Here is a 6,000-nt window from a genome sequence, read left to right as displayed (position 1 = left end):
AGGATGTAGTTAGCACCTGCAACTATACATAGACCACAGCAGGGAAGAATATAGAGAGGCTGTCATTGACACTTCCACGGAATGTTTTTATGTTTTCCCTCTCCTGCTCTACCAGGTTTCCTCTCCCTTCAGCCAGGAAGCCTCCTGGCTGGTGGTGTTTACACAGAGGGGTGGCCTATACTTCTGTTCCTGAAAATTTTGTGTTCCTAGTGACCTTGCCTTATTGGGACTGCAGAGATCCGTCTTTAAATTTGATGCAGAATCCAAGGAATTGAGGGGCTGTCCTGAGGTCACTAATCTGCAGTGCTGATAGGTGGAGGTAGTAATTGACTCTTGGTATAGGGTAACTCCAAGTAGGAATTCCTGCTTCTTCCCTCCCAGAGGATGGGAAAGTAGCTGTGAAGGAAACTCATCAAGGGTTAGAAACAATATTCCTGTCTAATTTGGAGGCTTCAGACTCTTTTCCCTGTTGATGTCCCAAACTTTACACGGTGAGCACTGTCACCTGGCATTTTAATAAGACTTCGTCTGATTTTATTGAAAAGCTATCTGTGACTGAACAACAGAGTACTAGGAATTTCCTAAGATGGTTTGGATATGCTTTGTGATGTGATTCAGAGATTTGAGGTCCTCCCCTTTCTTTGCTCTATCCAGTTACGTTAAAAGTGATCATTTCATTCCTCAGACAAATTCAGTTACTTCATGTTCTCCATCCTGTTGTTTTCTTTTCTTTCTTTCTTTCTTTTTTTTTTTTTTTTTTTTTGTCAGTCATGGTGTTCGAACTCTGTGCCTAGGCTCTGTCCCTGAGCTCTTCAGCTCAAGGCTAGCGCTCTACCACTTGAGACACAGAGCCACTTCCAGTTTTCTGACAAAAAGTGAACCAAGGGGGCTGGGGATATAGCCTAGTGGCAAGAGTGCCTGCCTCGGATACACGAGGCCCTAGGTTCGATTCCCCAGCACCACATATACAGAAAATGGCCAGAAGCGGCGCTATGGCTCAAGTGGCAGAGTGCTAGCCTTGAGCGGAAAGAAGCCAGGGACGGTGCTCAGGCCCTGAGTCCAAGGCCCAGGACTGGCCAAAAAAAAAAAAAAAAAGTGAACCAAGTAGTGACTAATTGGAGGTAAGAGTCTCATGGACTTTCCTGTCTGGGCTGGCTTTGAACAGCAATCCTCAGATCTCAGCCTCCTAAGTAGCTAGGATTACGGGTGTGAGCTACTGGTGCCCGGCTTGTTTTTATTTTATTTTTTCTTTTTGGTAGTGGTCATGGTACTTGGGTTTGAACTCAGGGTCTCATGTTTGCTATGCTAGGTAGGTGCTCTACTACTTGAGTCATATCCAAGCCTTTTTGCTTTAGTCATTTTCTGAATAAGGATCTGTTGTTTATGCCCCGGGCAAGCCTGGATCAAATCTTCCTATTTACACATCCCTCCTGCTTGTAATGACAGGTGCATGCAAAACACCTAACATTTTATTGGTTGATGTGGGGGGGGAGGGGAGTCTAGCAATTTTTTTGCCCAGATTGGCCTAGACCCTCAATCCTTCCAGTCCCTGCCTTGAAAACTAGGGTTGTAACTAGGGTTACAGAATGCTCAAGCTACCATGCCCAGCTCCATGCTGGTTCCTGGCATGTGCATTCTAAGCATCAGAAGCCTTGCCATCAATTACCTCTCCATTCAAAGAGATAACTCAAGCAGGTATTTAATATGCCAGGACTCTTGGCTTTCAAGTTCAAAACAAGCCAGGACAGAAAAGTGCAACAAATTTTTCTTGGTGATCTCCAATCAGCAAGAAAAAAGCAGAAAGAGGCAGTGTGGCTCAAGTGGTAGAATGTCAGCCTTGAGTGTTATTTTCAGTCCTAGCTAGATCTTGAAATCAAAATTGAATTTCCCCAAGGGGTTGTTGTCTAAAAATTGACCCGTCCAATCAATTTCTCTGTGTCCTGGCTCCCTACTGAAAGCAGCAGAAATCAAATGGCACTGCTATGTAAAAATGAAAAGCCAGTCCGCAGAAGGCTGTGGAGGACTTCCTGGCTGCGTTCCTATGACCCTGTGATCAGGAGGCAGGGAAGAAGTCTGTTGGGCTGCTTAAGTGCTTTTAACTAAATTCAGATGATAGGACATGCCCCAGATCTAGGAGGAACACTTTTTATGCAAATATTCACATTTTTTATTTTTTATTTTTATTTTTTGGCCAGTCCTGGGCCTTGGACTCAGGGCCTGAGCACTGTCCCTGGCTTCCTTTTTGCTCAAGGCTAGCACTCTGCCACTTGAGCCACAGCGCCACTTCTGGCCGTTTTCTGTATATGTGGTGCTGGGGAATTGAACCCAGGGCCTTATGTATACGAGGCAAGCTCTCTCGCCACTAGGCCATATCCCCAGCCCATATTCACATTTTTAACTTCTAGATTTTTAAAACTTTCCAATTCAGTTTTGGAATTTTTCTGAGTGACACCATATTGCCTGCAAGTATTTTGTTCCCTCCCAATATTTATATCTTATTTTTAAAATGTCACAGTCTGAAAAATTCCTGAGAAATGTTACATTTTTATTTATTCTGTTGGTTATTTTGTGTGTAGCACTGAATCTTGCACTAGCTGGGCAAGCACTGGTTTTCATTTTGGAGAAAATACAAACGTTCTTCTGTGGTACTGTCAATTTGTCCTAGTGTTTCTTATTTCCTGGCTTCATATAGTACCAGGGATTGAACTTAGGGGCTTGCACATTCTCTACATACTGAGGAGCACCCCTAGCTATCTTAATATCAGGTACTTTCATATTTTCTTATTCCTAAGCAGTGGTAGAGTGCTTGCCTATGTATATTAGATTAAAATAAAGAGTGGAGTACTTTATAAAATTGACTTTAAACTTCTATTGTGATTATACATGGGTAAGACATAAAACTCAAGACCATTGAATATATGTAAGACACTATCTTTGCATATTAATGTTTAATATTTATTGAATGTTTACCATATATATGGCACTGTGCTAGGCACTAAAGGACATGAGATAAAACACTTAAAAAATCCCTTAACATCCCATCCACAATTCCTGGTTACAACTTCATCTTTAGAAGATATATACACGGTGACATTGTCCAAAAAGAAATGTACTCATTCCTGATTTATGTAACTGTAACCCTTTGGAACATTACCTTTATAACAATTTTTAAAATTAAAAATAAGATACATATGACAGAAAGTGCTATTACAAAAATCTTGTGTTTTAAAAAATACTTTGAATCATGATTCTACTTGTTTTGTGAGCTTGTTAAGACTCTACTAAAACCATTCCACCAGCCATGTAACTTTATGAACCTCTCTTCAGGAATAGGTTTTCTCTAGAGAATGCTGTGGTATTCTATTCAGTGTTGTAGAAAGAACCACTATGCTAGAAGCAAAATGCTCAAACTCTATCTATTTTGAAGAAAGTAAGAGAAATAATCTGCATTACTAGAGTTAAAGTTTGAGCCTGGTCTGGTAGTGAACACCCGCATTCCCAGCACCTAGTTGGCTGAGGCAGGAAGAGTTAGAGTAAGCTCCAGGCCAGCCTAACATGCACAAAGCCCTGGATTCAATATCCAGCACTCGAAAACAACCACAAAACTGCAATAATAAATCTCAATCCAAAACACTACAGGCTCTAAATATAGTTCTAGAAATGTTTTAAGTAACCGTGGCTCAACTAGGTGAAGGATATTTACTTAGAAGGAAGTGTTTCATGTTCCTTGTATTACAGGCACGTGCCTAGCAGCTCCCTATCTCATTCTTACACATTAACTCGCTTTTATTATCTTTAAGTAGTTGAACAAAGGGTTTCATACGAACATGTACAATGCAGCTTGGTCAGTGTCACACTTTTAATGCTTGTGTCATTTATCTCAATAATTTAATAAAGAGGACTTCCTTTTTTGGGTGTAGTTTTCCAGCATCTAAGCACTTTGCTTATTCTAGTGAACCTGAACTGCAATCTGGATCTAGAATCTCACCAAAAATTAGTTTGTGGGTTTGGACTATCAAAAATTCTTAATCTTGGGCTGGGAATATGGCCTAGTGGTAAAGTGTTCGCCTCATATGCATGAGGCCCTGGGTTCGATTCCCCAGCACCACATATGTAGAAAAAAGCCAGAATTGGTGCTGTGGCTCAAGAGGTAGAGTGCTAGCCTTGAGCAAAAAGAAGCCAGGGACAGTGCTCAGGCCCAGAGTCCGTGGCCCCAGGACTGGCAACAAAAACAAAACAAATAAACAAAAATTCTTAATCTTGAACTGGGCACAGGTGGCTCACACCTGTAATCCTACCTACTCAGGAGGCTGAGATCTGAGGACTAAGGTTTAAAACCAAGCCAAGCAAGGGAGTCCATTACAGTCAAGAGTCTCCATTTAACCACCAGAAAGCCAGAGGAGGAGCTGTGGCCAAATGATACAATGACAGCCTTGAGTGAAAAAAGCTAAGGGACAGTGCTCAGGCCCTGATTAAAGCCCCAATATAAATAGGAATATATTATGAGATATAAATGGTCAAAGTACAATCAGCTAAAGAAGTCAATGACTCCAATACAGTTGAGTGAAATTATAGAAAGGTAAAAATTAGCTGGGGTGGGCTGGGGATATGGCCTAGTGGCAAGAGTGCTTCCCTTTTATACATGAGGCCCTGGGTTCAATTCCCCAGCACCACATATACAGAAAATGGCCAGAGGGGGCACTGTGGCTCAAGTGGCAGAGTGCTAGCCTTGAGCAAAAAGAAGCCAGGGACAGTGCTCAGGCCCTGAGTCCAAGCCCCAGGATTGGCAAAAAAAAAAAAAAAAAATAGCTGGGTACCACTAGCTCATGCCTGTAATCCTAGCTACTCAAGAGGCTGAGATGTGAAGACCATGGTTCAAAGCTAGTCTAGGTAAGAAAGCCCATCAATTAACCAGAAGTGGCACTGAGGCTCAAAGTAGTAGAGTGCTGGCCTTGAGCAAAAAAGCTCAGGGAGTACCCAAGCCTTATGTTCAAAACCCATGTCCAACCAAGATAAGAACTGTGTTGGATGATCTGAAGAAAATGCACTTTCCAATTCAAAATTATATTCAGGACAGAAACTTAACTGTTTTCAAGAGCAAAAATGACATTACACAGATTCAAAAGAAAAATACAGCTGACAAATCTGCATCAAAATCCAACATGTCCATAGTTAAAATACTAATTTTAAATTTTTTCTCTCAAAAAAAAGAAAAAAAAAAGAGGGTGGCTGGGAATGTGGCATAGTGGTAGAGTGCTTGCCTAGCATGCATAAAGCCCTGGGTTCCATTCCTCAATACCACATAAACAGGAAAGGCTGGAAGTGGTGCTGTGACTCAAGTGGTAGAGTGCTAGCCTTGAGCAAAAGGAAGCTAGGGACAGTGCTCAGGCCACGAGTTCAAGCTCCAGGACTGGCAAAAAAAGAAAAAAAAAGAAGAATCTGGGCCAGTTGATATGCAGAATCAGGCAGGATTAACCACAAACAGTTTATGATATGTAAAAAAGAAGCTATGATGAACTGACTTTAAACAACTAAGTCACCAATTTGAATTTTTATCGTAGTCTGTCATCTGAGACGTTTTCTAATTAATGCAACAATACAGCTTATCATAAATGTTCTAGTTACATACAGTATATCTGGGCAAAACTTTATGATGTCTTATTAAAAACTACACACTTGTGCTCAAGAACAAAAACCTAATTCTGATGTACCTGTGGTTCTGTAGAATAACTAGACAAATACAAAACATTGGAAGCTGGAGTAAGCTCAGTGGTAGAGCTTATGCTTAACATAAGCAATGCCCTGCATTTAAACAAAACTCCATAAAACTAATTTTTTTTTTTGCCAGTCCTGGGCCTTGAACTCAGGGCCTGAGCGCTGTCCCTGGCTTCCTTTTTTGCTCAAGGCTAGCACTCTGCCACTTGAGCCACAGCACCACTTCTGGCCGTTTTCTGTATATGTGGTGCTGGGGAATTGAACCCAGGGCCTCATGTATACCAG

This window comes from Perognathus longimembris, chromosome 12 (genome assembly GCF_023159225.1).
Source record: "Perognathus longimembris pacificus isolate PPM17 chromosome 12, ASM2315922v1, whole genome shotgun sequence".
Classification (NCBI taxonomy): domain Eukaryota; kingdom Metazoa; phylum Chordata; class Mammalia; order Rodentia; family Heteromyidae; genus Perognathus; species Perognathus longimembris.
The sequence above is the reverse complement of the archived record's forward strand: the minus strand, read 5'-3'. Positions refer to the sequence as shown.